Source organism: Rhinoderma darwinii, chromosome 4, assembly GCF_050947455.1.
Source record: "Rhinoderma darwinii isolate aRhiDar2 chromosome 4, aRhiDar2.hap1, whole genome shotgun sequence".
In the NCBI taxonomy this organism is placed as follows: Eukaryota; Metazoa; Chordata; class Amphibia; order Anura; family Rhinodermatidae; genus Rhinoderma; species Rhinoderma darwinii.
Window position 1 is genome coordinate 286,069,735 of NC_134690.1, and position 17,880 is coordinate 286,087,614.

At 42.0% G+C, this 17,880-nt stretch overlaps 1 long non-coding RNA gene and 1 pseudogene across 1 annotated transcript in view; both read right to left on the reverse strand.

The window, feature by feature from the left end:
• Nucleotides 1-272: 272 nt before the first annotated feature.
• On the reverse strand, nt 273-2,259 carry LOC142760538 (uncharacterized; annotated as a pseudogene).
• Nucleotides 2,260-2,434: 175 nt separating this feature from the next.
• The window catches only part of LOC142759884 (uncharacterized), a 37,443-nt gene continuing 21,997 nt past the window's right edge, over nt 2,435-17,880 (reverse strand). The window contains exons 2-3 of the long non-coding RNA XR_012883207.1: nt 2,796-2,862; nt 2,435-2,703 (exon numbers count right to left, since the gene is read on the reverse strand). This is a non-coding gene — a long non-coding RNA (uncharacterized LOC142759884). The remainder of the gene's footprint in view (nt 2,704-2,795; nt 2,863-17,880) is intronic.

The following is a 17,880-nucleotide window of genomic DNA, read 5'->3' on the forward strand; positions in this document are numbered from 1 at the left end:
ACAATTGTTTGATCTAAGAGATATAGGTGACTGCTGCAGATTTAAAACTATAAAAAAAAAATGAAAAAATGAAAACACAGAAGTAGATACATTACATTACTGTGTGAGCTCTATATAATGTTCAAACATAGAGCTTTCAACAATAAATGCTCTATTAAACAAAATTATACGTGGCTCACACAATAATTTTACGGCTGAGATTACACAAGTAAATTTATTTCCTGAAACAAAAAAAAAAAGGGGAAAAAGCATACAATTTTCAAATCTGGCAAACTGATGGAAATATGGAATGCAAAGTAATATCAACAATCTGATGTTACACCATACCGTCCTGTCAATCAACCCACCCTGCATGTGACAGAAAAATTTCTGAAAAATGTTCCTGCATGTGGTTGACAGCTGTGGCGGATTTTGGCCCAGATTGGTCCATGCTATGCAAATCAAAATACATTGTCTGTGGGTCAACTCCTAGTGGCACTTTTGTCAGGACAAAGTAGTGGAGGACGACGACGCAGGCCTTAACAACATCATCAACCACTTCAGGTTTTAACTGGTAAAAATCCTCCATTTGTTTGCCAGAATCCCAAAACAACACTCCACCAGTCACCTCGCTCTTCACAGTCTGTAGTTGAAGATTTTTCAGTAACTTAGTCCACATCTGGAATATGGCTTCAACAAATTGGCACACATCTGGAAGGCCTCATCGCCAACAAAGACTAATGGCATAGGAGGTCCATCAGTCCCAGGTAATGGCATTGGTGGTGGAAGTCCAAAATCTCTAGTGTACAGTCTTCTTTCCAGGGCAGAGTTCTTGAAAACCCTGGAGTCGTTTGTTCTGCCATATGACCCAATGTCCACAGCCACAAACTTGTCCTGGTCATAAGCAATAGTAATCAGAATAGAAAAATATTTATTGTAATTAAAATAGAGTGATCCACTCCTTGAAGGTTTCTGGATAGGAATGTGATTTCCATCTAAAGCACGGACAGTTTGTAAAATGGGTGACTTCCAAAAACTCCTCTTCTATATCCTTCCACTGCTGCATTGAGGGATGTGGAATAAAGTCATTGCGTAGCAAATCCCACAGGGCCCTGCTAGTGTCCGCCACAATATAGGAAATAGACTTTTCCAGTTGGAATTGATAGTTGAGTGATGAAAAGCTTTGTGCAATTGCCAGGAAGCTTAAAGAGGCTCTGTCACCAGATTGTGCAACCCCTATCTGCTATTGCAGCAGATAGGCGCTGCAATGTAGATTACAGTAACGTTTTTATTTTTAAAAAACGAGCATTTTTGGCCAAGTTATGACCATTTTCGTATTTATGCAAATGAGGCTTGCAAAAGTACAACTGGGCGTGTTGAAATGTAAAAGTACAACTGGGCGTGTATTATGTGCGTACATCGGGCGTGTTTACTACTTTTACTAGCTGGGCGTTCTGATGAGAATTATCATCCACTTCTCTTCAGAACGCCCAGCTTCTGGCAGTGCAGATCTGTGACGTCACTCACAGGTCCTGCATCGTGTCGGCACCAGAGGCTACAGTTGATTCTGCAGCAGCATCAGCATTTGCAGGTAAGTAGCTACATCGACTTACCTGCAAACGCCGATGCTGCTGCAGAATCATCTGTAGCCTCTGGTGCTGACACGATGCAGGACCTGTGAGTGACGTCACAGTGTGATCTCTGGAGAACACGGCTGTGTCTGCACTGCCAGAAGCTGGGCGTTGTGAAGAGAAGTGGATGACACTTCTATACACAACGCCCAGCTAGTAAAAGTAGTAAACACGCCCCGATGTACGCACATAATACACGCCCAGTTGTACTTTTACTTTTCAACACGCCCAGTTGTACTTTTGCAAGCCTCATTTGCATAAATACGAAAATGGTCATAACTTGGCCAAAAATGCTCGTTTTTTAAAAATAAAAACGTTACTGTAATCTACATTGCAGCGCCTATCTGCTGCAATAGCAGATAGGGGTTGCAAAATCTGGTGACAGAGCCTCTTTAAGTGAAAAATAAAATAAATTTTAAAAAAGATACAATATATAAAAATTAAGCTGAGCGCAGACAGGTCATTTCTTTAAAAACGAATTTCATTGCTAATATATTACATTTGCTGTCTAAAATGAAGCTGGTGCTATAACTGCAACTAGGGAATTCCTTAAAGTGCAATTCCAATGACATTCATAATATACGCTAGTTAAAAATCATAGGAAAAGCAATCTGTACACACAATATGGCCAATTAAATTCTATACTCATATCTTAAACAATTGTGAAAATAATTGAATGTTTAATGCAATGGATTCACTACAGCAGAATACACATTTATATCCTAGGAGAGATTATTTTAAGAAAAAGGAAAGGGATTTCTAGTGCAATTCTAATGATTTTTAATAATAAAATGACAGACAAATGATATTGCACTTGCCTTAGGGTGACTAGTAGACTCATCTGGTGGGACACTCCTCTGGAACTTTGTGTCCTGTATTTGAATACGGTGTGAAATCCGGGTTAAAAAGGTAGTCAAAACTTGACACCATCATGCGCGCGTAGTCCGAGAACTTGTCTGGGTGCTCACGCAGCTCCAAGTATAGGGTTGTGTACACGCCACGGGTCATTCTGGCAGAAGTGATGGGGTGGACCCAATATCTGCATTGACGTTGCTTCATGGCCAGTCTTCTCCTCATCCTCAGAAGATCAAGGCTGTAAATAAGATGTGCAGGCAGCATTTTTTAAAGAAATTACGCCGATAGGAAAAAAAATAAATTCTGCAGCACAGATGAAATGATACTCACCTCTGCATGCAAGGTTCGCATCCAGAATGATTTGTGAACATTCCTTCTTCCTAGTTTCATCACTTGCCTTTATCCAATAGTAGGGGATAATTAAAAAAAAAAAAAAAAAAAAGTTAAAGATTTAACGGATCTGTTAAACGGATTGCAACAGAATGAAATGCCTCTGTTTCCGTTTTTAAGTAGATTTCCGTTTAACTTTAACAGATCCGTTAAAAACGGAAGCCCAACGCTGATGTGAACAGCCTAAGAGACAACCCCATTTATGCAATTGTTGAGCATATCAACTAAAAACAGTGAATCATTCATTATAATTCTGATATATTCTTTCAAATGGATGAGCTTGGATCGAACAGTATCCCAAGGCTGAGAGAGAGTGTGACTGAACTGCAGCCTTATTAAAGAGTTATCACACCTCACCCATGATTAATAGCTAGAAAGCCCAAGACCAGGACTGTGTGGATGGAGTGGGGACCCACCCATCTCTCCCCACTCCAACAACCGGGCCCTTTTCCAGGTTTAAATAAAACCTATTGCAGAGGGAGAACCACATTCTCTGCTGAATTTATTCCCTGGTTGTTTTCAGATAGCAGAAGACAGAAATCTTGGGGAAATATAGACCCCATCCACAACCTCTCCACACGGTCTGTCACAATAATATATATATATATATATATATATATATATATATATATATATATATATATATATATATATACTTGAGAAAGGTCCAATTGCAGGACTGAAACGTTGCACCTTTTTGTGATGTGGACTGAATAAATGATACCCTTTTTGCTTATTGGAGTGCTGCAAGATCTTTTTCAAAATCGATTTTATATATACACACACACACACACAATCTCCACAAATATGTCAAGAACCTTGGAGGACAGTCTCATCCTGTTAGGCTGGGTTCACACGACCTATTTTCAGGCGTAAACGAGGCGTATTATGCCTCGTTTTAAGTCTAAAAATAGGGCTACAATACGTCGGCAAACATCTGTCCATTCATTTGAATGGGTTTGCCGACGTACTGTACAGACAACCTGTCATTTACGCGTCGTCGTTTGACAGCTGTCAAACGACGACACGTAAAAATACAGCCTCGTCAAAAGAAGTGCAGGACACTTCTTTCAGACGTAATTTGAGCCGTTCTTCATTGAACTCAATGAAGCACAGCTCAAAATTTACGGCTGTCAGAGAAGCCTCGCATGGGAGGAGCATTTACGTCTGAAACGAGGCAGCTGTTTTCTCCTGAAAACAGTGTCTTTTCAGACGTAAAAGCCTCTTATCGTGTGCACATACCCTAAATACGAAGTAGGGATTTCACTTTGAAAGCCTTAGGGAAGCAAAGACTTAAACTAACGGTGTTAATTTCATACAGTTTTAGGGCGGATTTGCACGCGCAAAAGGTACTTAACAGCTCAGTGTGTCCTCACCATATGATGCGTGGCTGCGTGATTTTCGTGCAGCCGCCATCATTATGACACTCTGTTTGTAAACAGAAGCATGTGGTGCTTTTCAGTTTTCAATTATACTTTTTACTGCTGTTGCGCGAATCACACGCGTCCCACGGAAGTGCTTCCGTGTGCTGCGCGTGATTTTCACTCACCCATTTTTTTTTAATGGGTGCGTGATACACGAGAAACGCAGAAATATAGGACATGTCGGGAGTTTTACACAGAGGACACCCGCTGCGTAAAAATCACGGACTGTCTGCACGGCCCCATAGACTAATATAGGTCCATGCGAGGCGCGTGATAATCACGCTCGTTGCACGGACGTATATCACGTTCGTGTAAATCCGCCCTAAGGCCTCATTTACACGAGCGTAATATACGCGCGTGCGACACGCGTGCTTTTCACGTGTGTCGTACGCACCTATATTAGTCTATGGGGCAGTGTAGACGATGCGTGAATTTTGCGCAGCGCCAGTGCGTTGCGTAAAACTCACGACATGTTCTATAATCGTGCGTTTTTCGCTTATCACGCACCCATTGAAGTCAATGGGTGCGTGAAAACCACGCATGCCGCACGGAAGCACTTCCGTGCGAACTGCGTGATTCGCGCAAGAGCTGTCAAAAGGATGAATGTAAACAGAAAAGCACCACGTGCTTTTCTGTTTACAAACATCCAAACGGAGTGTCAAATTAGAGATGAGCGCACCGAACTTCACAGAGTTCGGCCGAACTCGTTTTGACCGAACCCGGCAAAAAATGTTCGGGTACGCGACGGCAGGAGACAGTCACTGTCCACGGTGCTGAAAGAGTTAAACTGGTTCAGCACCATGCACAGTGACTTCCGATCACAATATACATATAAAAAAAACAAGAGGTTCTGACTTACCGATAACTCCCGGCTTCTTCCTCCAGTCCGACCTCCCGGGATGACAATTCAGTCCAAGTGACAGCTGCAGCCAATCACAGGCCAAGCACAGCCTGCAGCCAATCACAGGCTGTAGCGGTCTCATGGACTGCCGCGTCATCCTGGGAGGTGGGGCCGGATGACGAGAGGGACGCGTCACCAAGGCAACGGCCGGGAGACCGGACTGGAGGAAGCAGGAAGTTCATGGTAAGTATGAACGTCTTTTTTTGATTCACAGGTTGGTGTATATTGTGATCGGAACTCACTGTCGAGGGTGCTGAAAGAGTTACTGCCGATCAGTTAGCTCTTTCAGCACCTTGGACAGTGACGGGCGTCGACTAGCCTCATCTCTATGATGGCGGCTGCGCGAAACTCACGCAGCCGCGCATCATACACGGATGACACACTGAGCTGTCAAATGCCTTTTGCGCGCGCAAAACGCAGCGTTTTTTGCGCGCGCAAAACGCACACGCTCGTGTAAATCAGGCCTTGGGCTGAGTTCACATCTGCGTCAGGGCTCTATTCTGACATTTCGTCTGAGCTTTCCATCGAAACGGAGCCCTGACTGAAACAAAGCCATAGGTTTCCGTTTCCATCACCATTGATTTCAATGGTGACGGATCCTGTGCAAAAGGTTTCCGTTTGTCTCCGTCGTTTTGACGGAAACAATACTGTAGTCTACTACGGTATTGATTCCGTCAAAACGACTGAACCCTTGCAAAACTGAGACAAACGGAAACCCTTGGCACCGGATACATCACCATTGAAATAAATAGTGATGGAAACGGAAACCTATGGCTTTGTTTCAGTCAGGGCTCCATTCTGACAATAATCTCCGACGGAACATCAGAATAGAGCCCTAACGGATATGTGAACGAAGCCTTATACAAAAGTTTAAAGTCATGACCGACTTCTGTGTTGGAAAAGAGTCATGATTTACAATGAATAGGTGTATAAATTGCTAAGACTATTTTCTGAGTGTAATCTTTTTTTCAAAGAGCATTTGTTAAACACGTGTTCAAAATTTGAAGTTAATGTTGTTAAATGAACGGTCTAATAAACTAAGGCAGTTCTTTAACGCCTTCCCGCTCTGCGCAGTACTATTACGTCGGGCTGAGCGCATCGTTCATGCTCAGCTCAGTAATAGTACATTGAGGATTTAATAAAGCACCATTTTTCCCCGACGCGTGTATGAGATTTGATAACTGCTGTTTCCGAAAGCAGGCTATCACAGCTCAATCCCCAGAGACCAATTGCGGTGGTACCGCCTCGGTGATCGCTGACATCATATCCTGCCGCTGATATCCGATGATGCTGCACCCGCCCTGAACTTCTCTCTTGGTGTTAGGCCCCATGCACACGACTGTAAAAAACCTCAGTTTTTGCGGACCGCGATTGCGATCCGCAAAAATTGACCCATTCACTTTCATTGAACGCGGACACCTTTCCGTAGCACTACGGAAGGGTGTCCGTGCCGTGCAAATGTTCCTGGAATTATGGAACATGTCCGTTCTTTTGCATTTTGCGGCCCGTGCTCCCATACTTTGTATGGGAGCACGGCCCGAAAATGCGGCTGTCAGTCGGCGGCCGTGCCAGCAATCGCGGGCCGTGATTGCGGGCATGGTCGTGTGCGTGGGGCCTTAGGCCCCACGCACACGACCGTATTTTTAAACCGTAATTACGGACCCATTGATTTTTATGGGCTACGGACACCTTTCCGTATTTTTATGGATGGGTGTCAGTTCCGTAGAAACGATCCGTAAAATACAGAAGATGTCCTATTCTTGTCCGTAATTACGGCACAGACTCCTCATAGAAGTCTACGGGCGCTTCCATAATTTCGGACGGCTGAGGATGTGCACCTGTAGCTGTCCATAATTATGGAAGCGTTGCTAGGCGATGCCAGGTTTGCAGAGGTTATACATCATTTGTGGTTTTCTTCTTTTTGCGGATCCATATATACGGGTGCACTATGGACTGTATTTGCGGATATCTTTCCGTATATGCGGATGACTACTGATCCGTTTTTACGGATGGATGAAAATACGGTTGTGTACATGGGGGCCTTAGGCCCCATGCACTGGACTGTATTTTTCATCCGTAATTACGAACCTTAATTACAGACCCATTAATTTACGTAGAAATGATCCGTAAAGTATAGAACACGTCCTATTCTTGTCCGTAATTACGGCACTGACTCCCCATAGAGGTCTATGGGTGCTCGCATAACTACGGATGGCTACGGATATACACCCGTAGCCGTCCGTAATTCGGAAGCGTTGCTAGGCGATGCCAGGGTTGCAGCTGTTGCACATCATTTGTGGTTTTCTTCTTTTTGTGGATCCGTATACACGGATGCATTACAGATGCACTACGGACCGTATTTGCGGATGGCGTTCCGTATATGCATATTTACGGATGAAAATACGGTCGTGTGCATGAGGCCACCGACGGCCGCGGACAGCCACCCGCATTTTCGGCCCGTGCCCCCATACAAAGTATGGGAGCATGGTCCGTAAAAAGCAAAAGTCTCATCTTCTGCGGTATACTACTAGGGCCCGTAAAAATACGGGAAGGCGTCCACGGTCAATAGAATTGAATGGGTCCGTAATTTCGGATCGCAATTACGGAAAATGTGTACGGTCGTGTGCATGGGGCCTTAGTGAGTCCTTCAGAGTGGGTGTTAGCGTTTGTGAAGAGGAACTTTGCTGTGCTTTTGCCAAGAGCATTTTTGTGTTCCATCCACTTCCCACTCATATCCTCCTTCTCCTTGTGTCTCCCTTGTCATCCCCACTTTTTTAGTCAGTGATCTCTGATCACTGACCACTTTGCAGTCTTCAGGGCCACATTTTTTGGTCTCTGGGGGCTTTTTTTCCCTATATATATATATATATATATATATATATATATATATAAAATAACATTAAAAAAAACGAATATATATATATATATATATATATATATATAAAAATTTAGTTTAGATAGTTACCACTTCATTTAGTATTCAAATGGAGGGGTGTGGCATTATGTGGCCACTATCTATAGGGACTTTTCGGCACTAGCTACATGGGCACTGTGGTGTTTTCAGGGGATTAGGACAAAAAAAAACCTGACAAATTAAATCCATCTGGTTTTTTAACGGCCATGACATGGCAAACGGATGATAAAACTGCCATTAAAAACGTATAGACTGAGTGGAAATGGATGAAAATTTGGAGACACAATGATGCAAAACGGCCATGAAAAACGAACAGTTAGTCAGTTTTTAATGGCCATTTTTTTTTCACGGTCGTGTGACTGTAGCCTAAATGACTGATGCCAGGAGTCTGGTTCACATGTACCTAGGTCGGGCCAGCTGACACACGGACCGTCGTTTTTCACGGGCCGATCACGTCATGTGAATCCAGCCTTAATGTCATTTACTTAAAACCCCATTGTCCGGACGGTACTGCACAGGGTTGTGCTCAGACTTCAGACTCTATAATGTAATCTAGTCTTGGCTCAGGGGGCCCTCAGCCATATTTTTGCATCTTTGCTTCAAAACTGCTGCAAATTAAGCATGGTTTGTGCATAACATGCATTGTTTCTAAAATGGTTCTAGGCAATTGCCAGAAAAACTGCTGCGATTTTGCCGTGATTTTGCGCAAATTGGAGAGGAGCAGGAGCTTTGATACATTTTTTTTTAATTTAGCCATGAAAACAATATTGCATTGGTGGATGGAGATATAAATATCCTATTCTGCTAGCGGGGGGGGGGGGTGTAATATTTTATATTTCTACGTTAGTATAGTTACATAGTTACATAGTTACATAGTTAGTACGGCTGAAAAAAGACACATGTCCATCAAGTTCAACCAAGGGAAGGGAAAAGGGAAGGAAAAATTTCTACACATAGGAGCTAATATTTTTTTGTTCTAGGAAATTATCTAACCCTTTTTTAAAGCCATCTACTGTCCCTGCTGTGACCAGCTCCTGCGGTAGGCTATTCCATAAATTCACAGTTCTCACTGTAAAGAAGCCTTGTCGCCTCTGCAGCTTGAACCTTTTTTTCTCCAGACGGAGGGAGTGCCCCCTTGTTTTTTGAGGGGGTTTTACAAGGAACAGGATTTCACCATATTTTTTGTATGTGCCATTAATATATTTATATAAGTTAATCATGTCCCCCCTTAGTCGTCTTTTTTCAAGGCTAAATAGGTTTAATTCTTTCAATCTTTCCTCATAACTTAAATTCTCCATGCCCCTTATTAGCTTCGTTGCTCTTCTTTGTATTTTTTCCAACTCCAGGGCATCCTTTCTATGAACTGGAGCCCAGAACTGAACTGCATATTCTAGATGAGGCCTCACTAATGCTTTGTAAAGTGGCATTATTACATCCCTGTCCCGCAAGTCCATGCCTCTTTTAATACACGACAATATCCTGCTGGCCTTTGAAGTAGCTGATTGACACTGCATGCTGTTATTGAGTTTATGATTTACAAGTACACCCAGATCCTTCTCAACAAGTGAATCCGCCAGTGTAGCGCCCCCTAGGACATATGATGCATGCAGGTTGTTGGTACCAAGATGCATAACTTTACATTTATCTACATTAAACTTCATTTGCCAAGTGGACGCCCAAACACTTAGTTTGTTTAAATCTGCCTGTAATTCATGAACATCTTCCATAGTCTGAACTATATTACATAGCTTGGTGTCATCTGCAAAAATAGAAATAGTGCTATTAATCCCTTCCTCTATATCATTAATAAATAAGTTGAATAATAGTGGTCCCAGCACTGAACCCTGGGGTACACCACTTATAACCGGGGACCATTCAGAGAAGGAATCATTGACCACAACCCTCTGGATACGGTCCTTGAGCCAATTCTCAATCCAATTACAAACTATATTTTCTAAACCTATAGTCCTTAATTTACCCATTAGGCGCCTATGGGGGACAGTGTCAAATGCCTTTGCAAAGTCCAAAAACACTAAATCCACAGCGGCCCCTCTGTCTAGACTTCTGCTCACCTCTTCATAAAAACAGATTAGGTTAGTTTGACAACTTCTGTCCTTAGTAAAACCGTGCTGGCTGTCACTTATAATGCTATTTATTGTCACATAATCCTGTATATAGTCCCTCAATAGCCCCTCAAACATTTTCCCCACGATGGATGTTAAGCTTACTGGTCTATAATTACCCGGGGAAGACCTAGAGCCCTTTTTGAAAATAGGCACCACATTTGCCCTTGGCACTATACCTGTCACTAGAGATTCTCTGAATATTATGAAAAGGGGGACAGAAATAACTGAACTAAGCTCTTTAAGAATTCTAGGGTGTAACCCATCTGGTCCCGGAGCCTTGTGCACATTTATTTTATTTAATTTAGCTTGGACCATCTCTACATTCATCCAATTCAGTATATCAACTGATATAATAACAGCACTGGCACTGGCTACATCAGCTGCTCTTTCTTCAGTTGTATATACAGAGCTAAAGAACCCATTTAGTAACTCTGCCTTCTCTTGATCCCCTGTCATCAACTCCCCATTACCATTATCTAGGGGTCCTACATGTTCAGACCTTGGCTTTTTTGCATTTATATGCTTGAAGAATTTTTTAGGATTTGTTTTACTATCCTTGGCCACCTGCCTTTCATTTTGTATTTTTGCTAATTTTATTACATTTTTACAGATTTTATTAAGCTCTTTATATTTTACAAAGGCTACAGCTGTACCCTCAGATTTGTATTTTTTAAATGCCCTTTTTTTGTCATGTATTGCCCCTTTCACAGAAGGTGTAAGCCATGTGGGGTTTAATTTGAGTCGTTTATACTTATTACCTGTAGGAATAAATTTTGCACTATAATAACTCAAAGTAGATTTGAAAATCTCCCATTTATCATTTGTTCCATTATTTGACATTAGTTCTTCCCAGTCTATATCCTGAATTGCAGCCCTCATCCTGGGGAAATTGGCTTTCTTAAAATTAAATGTTTTTGCCCTCCCAGCCTGCGTTTGTTTTTTACAGTATAGGTAAAATGTAACTATATTATGATCACTGTTACCGAGGTTTTCACGAACATTGACATTCCCAACAAGATCTGCATTATTAGAAATGACCAGATCCAACAGAGCTTCACCTCTAGTCGGGTCTTCCACAAACTGGCCCATAAAATTTTCCTGCAACAGGTTGAGGAAATGTCTCCCCTTTGCAGTTGAAGCCGAACCATGACACCAATTAATATCCCGGAAATTAAAATCTCCCATTATCACTACAGTACCCGCCTGTGCAGCCCGCTCCATCTGTTTATATATCTGACCTTCCATCTCCTCAGTTATATTGGGGGGTCTATAGATTACACCAAAAGTAATTTTTTCAGTGTTTACCTCCCTTTCTAGTTCCACCCACAAGGTTTCAACCTCCTCACAGTCTTCACCCACTATTGTCTCTTTCACACTCGCCTTCATATCACTTCTCACATACAGACATACACCACCACCTTTCCTATTTGTCCTGTCTTTACGAAAAAGTGTAAAACCCTGTAGATTTACAGCCCAGTCATGTGAAGAGTCCAGCCATGTTTCAGCAACACCAACTATATCTATATTTTCTTCCAGTATCAAGGCCTCCAGCTCCCCCATTTTGCTTGCTAGACTTCTGGCATTTGTGAACATACACTTTAACTTGCCTGTCAGTAGATATTTCATTTAGTATTATTGCCCCATAACTCAGCAATACATTAGGATAACTAAATGAAAGAGAATCCACTTTCACTGGCCTCCTACAATTTTAACCAGTCTCTGACAGCCAACTCTCCTCTCCAGCAGCTGCACAATATTACTTTAAGGAATCCAGCATAGCTGTGTTGGCTCAGTTATAAACAGAAGCTATGACATTAGCACGACCAGAGCTTTATTTTGTTTGTTTTCCATAGGAAAACTTGTATAGCTGCTTTTATATTTCACATTAAAAAAAATTAAGGCACATTTTTGTTGGAGGTTCTGCTAGGTCTAAAATTGCGGAAATAATAGCGCAGCATTTTTCTGGTAAAATGGACACCTTGACAGAAACCTAACAGAACCCATTAAAGTCAATGGGTTCCGTCATGTGACAGATCCGTTACTTTCATTGGAAATGCCAACACTGATATGAATAAGAGTTCATGTTGGTTTCTTGCATTTTTTCTATTTAATTGCTTAATTCGTTAGAAAAAGCTTTATCCTTTCATCATTTTGGTATTCCTTTATTCTGAATCATGTTCACCTGCTATTATTGTGACTGAAACACATGCCCAGTACTTCTGCATGGCACTAATTACCATAATGAGACCATCAAACTGCCCAGACCACCTATACTGAATGATTCATTAGGAGACTATGTGTAACACTGGCAATTACAACATGGCTTAAGTTCAACAACGCTTGGCAGGTTCTAAATTCATTCCTTCCATTCATGATTTTAAAGTGGCCCTGTAGCAGGATATAATAACACACACACATTATATATATATATATATATATATAAAGCAAGCATGGTTAAAAGTGTGACCATAGTGTGCTACTTGACTGCAACACAGGCCTCAGAAGCAAAAGGAGCACCTTGTGGATTTTGGGGACTACATTTTATTAGGGTGTTTTCCAGCCACCACTGTAGGTATGCAGAGGCATCGAGGTGCCAAAACATAAGAAACACCCCTATAAAGGCCCAATTTTGGAAACTACACCCCACAAGGAATTAAACTATATATATATATATATATATATATATATATATATATATACACATAAATAAAATCAGTTGTTTTGTTTGTTGTTTTTTTTAATAAGATGTAGCTCAATTTCTCATGAGTGTGGTAATACCCCATATGTGGTCATAAATTACTGTTTGGGGACACGGAAGAGCTCAGAAGGGAAGAAGCGCCACTTAGATTTTGGAGTGCAAGTTTTGCTGGATTGGTTTCTCGGCGCTATGTCACATTTGCAGAGCTTCTAAATAACTAGTAAAATGGAAACCCCTGAGAAGTGACTATTTAGGAAACTACACCCCTGAAGGAATTCAGCTAGGTGTTTATTAAGCACTTTGACCCCACAGGTTTTTTCTGCTTAATTTATTACTAATGGCAAGTGAAAAAAAGGAGAAAAAGCACCGTAATATTTGTAAAGCAATTTCTCCAGAGTACGGTAATACCCCACATGTGGTCAAGAACGGCTGTTTTGGCTCACTGTAGAGCTTAGAAGAGAAAAACAAAATCACAAAAATGAGCTATAGTAATTTAAAATAACTGAAAAGGCCATACTTACTCACAAGGGCAAGCATACACACACCATTTCCCAACCGAATGCAGACAAACCACAATGCTACATAGAGGGAGATTGCTCACGTGCAATATACTGATGAACAGCAGCCTATTAGTTACGCCCATACTGTTAGATCAGGCAGGCTGCCCAGCACCATCTTAGGCCTCATGCACACGACCGTGTTTTTGCGTTCGCAATTCCCCCGCAAATCCACGGGAGAATTGCGGACCCATTCATTTCTATGGGCCCATACACACTATCCGTGTTTTCACGGGTCTCCGCATGTCCGCAAATCCGTGCCGCAGAAACTCAGGACATGTCTTATTACGGGCCGCAAATTCGATGCGGACATGCCAATAGAAGTCAATGGGCCCGTGGAAATTGCGGATACACCTCCGTGTGTCATCCGCAGTTTTGCGGATTTGCAGAAGTGTTGCTAGGCGACGACCGGGAATTAGTTCTGTCGTCATCCTGTTTTACCTAGGCTTTTTTTTTTTCATCCGCATTTTGCGGATTACATACGGATGAACTGCGGATTACATACGGATGAACTGCGGATGACATTTCACGGAACACGGTCCTGGAATTTGCGGACCAGAAAAACACTACGGTCGTGTGCATGAGGCCTAAGTGTACCACACAAAATACTGACACTATTCTCCCCCAGCATCACAAGGCCTGGCTGCATCCTGAAAAGATATCCATGATAAACGAGAAATATCCATAATAAACATGCGAGTCCCTACACTCCTATTACAAACAAATCACAAAAGTGTTTCGCCTGCATTCTGTTAAGAATTGGTGTGTATAGCTGCCCTTGTGAGGAAGTATGGCCTTTTCAATGATTTTACAAGGGAAAAAGCGCAGTTTGGATTTGCAGTGCAGATTTTGCTAGATTATTTTTTGGGTTCCATATCACATTTGCATGAGGGACCAAAACAGCGGAGACCTCCCAGAAGTAACCCCATTTTGGAACTACACATCTCAAGGCATTTAAGTAGGGGTGTCGTGAGCAGGTTGACCCCACAGGTGTTTGCAACATCCACAGTACAGTAATTACTGGGAGAGTGAAAATGGCAATTTTTCAATAGATCAGCCCATGAGCCGGTTCCAATCTTCCCCTTACTAGCTATGGCGTAGCCCTACGTCAAGTGTCGGCAAGCGGTTAATGTATATTTCGACAGGAGAGTAAATAAGCAAACAAATGGTCACTGACTTTTTCGCAGTACTATAATAAACTACATATTGGTGTTCAAAGAAGTAGTTCTACAATATGTTCTTAGCACAATCTCTATTGAAACCGTGTTCTATTAACTCAAAATTTATGGTAGCGATTTAAAATAAACAGATATACTATATCATGGTCAGTTATAATAATGGTCTCTGAAATTCTAATTACAAGACATTTAGGGATTTTAGTAACTAATTCATTCTTTATTAGTAGAAGCGTTGCAGGCAGCTTTTACTTTATACACATTAAAACGTGATTACTCTTTACCCATCACTGAATTTTTTAGCGTAGACAAATAGGCTGTGAAACCTCAAGGCCTCTTTCACTCCACAGCTTCGTTTATCAAAGCTGACTAAGAAGGAAAACAGGTTTTGTTGCCCATAGCAACTAAAGACAACTTTTATTTTTCCATAGCAGTTTAAGAAATTAAAGCTGAGCTCGGATTGGTTGCTATGGGCAACAAAGCCAGTTTTTCTAAGGCCTATGAAATGTGTGTGGCTTTTTGGTTCACTACTTTATACAATGTCAAATGGAGGGTGACTCACTATTAGCCTCATGATCGTCGTATGTGCGAGTGACACTGGTGATTTCAATATTCCAGATAAATCCCTCAAGCACCACGAAAAATGGTATTTGAAGAAATATTGATATAAAAATGTAGGACAAAATATACCATATCAAATATATACCACAATATTAATCAATAAAAACAATCTATGAAATATGTATCACTAACATATCTATAGAAACAGAAATGATGTACCTTTTTAATGGTGCCTTTACTTGCAAAAATTAGTGACTTGGCGGTCGCACATTAATGTAACAATTGAGTTATTCCTTATACATAGACAGGTATGACTCTTATGGGGTTAAAGTTCTCAGTCTCTTTACTTCCTAATAAACACGTCCATAGCGTTTGGATGTACCTGTCCATTTCCCTGTACTATGATGGCTGCTCTCGGCATATATTTTGCTTTGCGCATGCGCAAACATGCGCTTTGAGGCAACATACTTCTGACAATACTCAATGCCCTGACATGCACAGTAGCGCCACAGGGACGCCGTTATCAGCGTGTATAGTCAACCATTATATGGTACAGCCGGCTGTGAGCACTATTTGCACTTTATTATTATTCCAGATGATGTGGATTCATAATTCTATCTTATTACACTAGTTTTGCATTTTTCTATTGTAGCATTTATCGGATCATCAAGAACTTCAAGGAGAGGGTTCAATTACAGTGAAGAAGGCTTCAGGGCACCCAAGAAAGTCCAGCAAGTGCCAGGACTATCTTCTAAAGAGGAATCTGCTACGGGATTGGTTCAACACCAGCGCTTGTTGAGGAATGACAGCATTCAGGTGTCAGTGCATCTGCACATACAGTGAGGCAAAGGCTTTTGGAGGCTGGCCTGATGTCCAAGAAAAACATCAAGGACAGACTGACATTCTGCAGGATGTACAGGAATTGGACTGCAGAGGAGTGGGGTAAGGTTATTTTCACTGATGAAGCCCCCTACAGACTGTTTGGGACATCTGGAAGAATGATTGTCTGGAGAAGAAAAGGTGAGAACTACCATAGTCCTGTGTCAGGATTCTTTACTGTTGGCATGAGACCATTTATGTGTAGGGTTCCTTTTCATCCAAGGGAGTAGACTCACTGACAATTTTGCCTAGGAACACTTTAATGAATAAAGAATGGTATCTAAACATCCTCCAAGAGAAACTTCCAATGATCCAGGAGCAATTTGGTGCTTTTTCAAGCATGATGGAGCACCATGTCACAAGGCAAAAGTGATAACTAAGTGGCTCAGTAAACAAAACATTGACATTTTTGGTCCATGGCCAGGAAACTCCCCAGATCTCAATCCCATTGAGAACCTGTGGAAAATCCTCAAAAAAGCAGGTGGACAAACAAAAACACAGAAATAGTGATAAACGCCAAGCACTGATTAGGAAGTCTTGTATATAAAAATAAAAAATAAAAAAAGGGACAACACTGTAAATATTGTCTTTGCATAAACGTGATGTTTTTGTCAAAAGTTGGAAAACGTATCAAATGCTTATAATTGTACTTCCGTATACCATAGAAACATCCGAAAGATAAGAAAAACACAGAAGCAGCAAACTTTGTGAAAACCAAAATTTGTGTCAGTCTCAAAACTTTTGGTCAGAACTGTACATGTGCTTGTGTAGTGGAAGATGCAGAACTCCGAATTAGGGATGCACGATGCATCGAAACTTTGGTACCGTTTCGATGTTGTGCACTGGGAAACGGTTCGATACCGTCAATTTCGATACTAAGCTGTGCGTCCGCACAGCTTACTATTGAAATACATGGAGAACATGGCGTGCGCACACAGTACAGCGCCAGCGATGTTCCCTTTCAGTAACCGCCCAGCTCGTCATTAGTGCGGAACGCTCCTCCCTCCTTTCCCGCTGTCACCAATGATGAGCTGAGTCATCCCTCCTGTTTCCGCTGCCACCAATGATGATCTGCTTCTGTAGGTAGGGGCAGGGAGAGAGGAGAATGACGCAAGCAGAACAGGTGGTGGGTTCCTGTTGTCGTGCTAGTGCCTGTGTCGCTCGCGCCCTAAGTTTTGAATCAGGACTGTGCTGAAGTGTAGTCGCTGAAAGGAAAGCCCCAGGCAGGTATCAGAGCAGAATAAAAGCCTAAGATAAAGGCACTAGTATTTGTTACAGCCAGCATTGAGGAACATTGGGGTTAATGTGACCAACATTAACCCTAACGTTGCCATTACTATTAAAGGGGTGTTGCCTCAAATCACATGTATCCCTTATCCACTGGATAGGGAGTACATGTGTGATTGCTGGGTGTCGGCCACTGGGACCCCGAGCGATTAAAGCGGGGGGACCGGAAGTCCCCAAAAGAATGAAGCGTTGATGAGAATGTTCAGCAAGCGCTCCATTGATGGAAACAGCGGTCCAAGGAGGCCCATAGAAATGAATGGAGCGCTAGCCAAGCATGCTCACCAACGCTCCATTCTCATGGAGCACTTAATGGGAATTTCGGTCCCCCTGTACTCATCGCTGGGGGTTCCAGTGGTCAGACCTCCAGCGATCACACATGTACCTCCTACCCTGTGGATAGGGGGATACATGTGTTTGTGGAAAAAAAATCTTTTAATGTGAGGCACATGGTGTATCAATTATGAGACTAACTTTAAGACCGTGTTCACAGTGATAAGTATAGG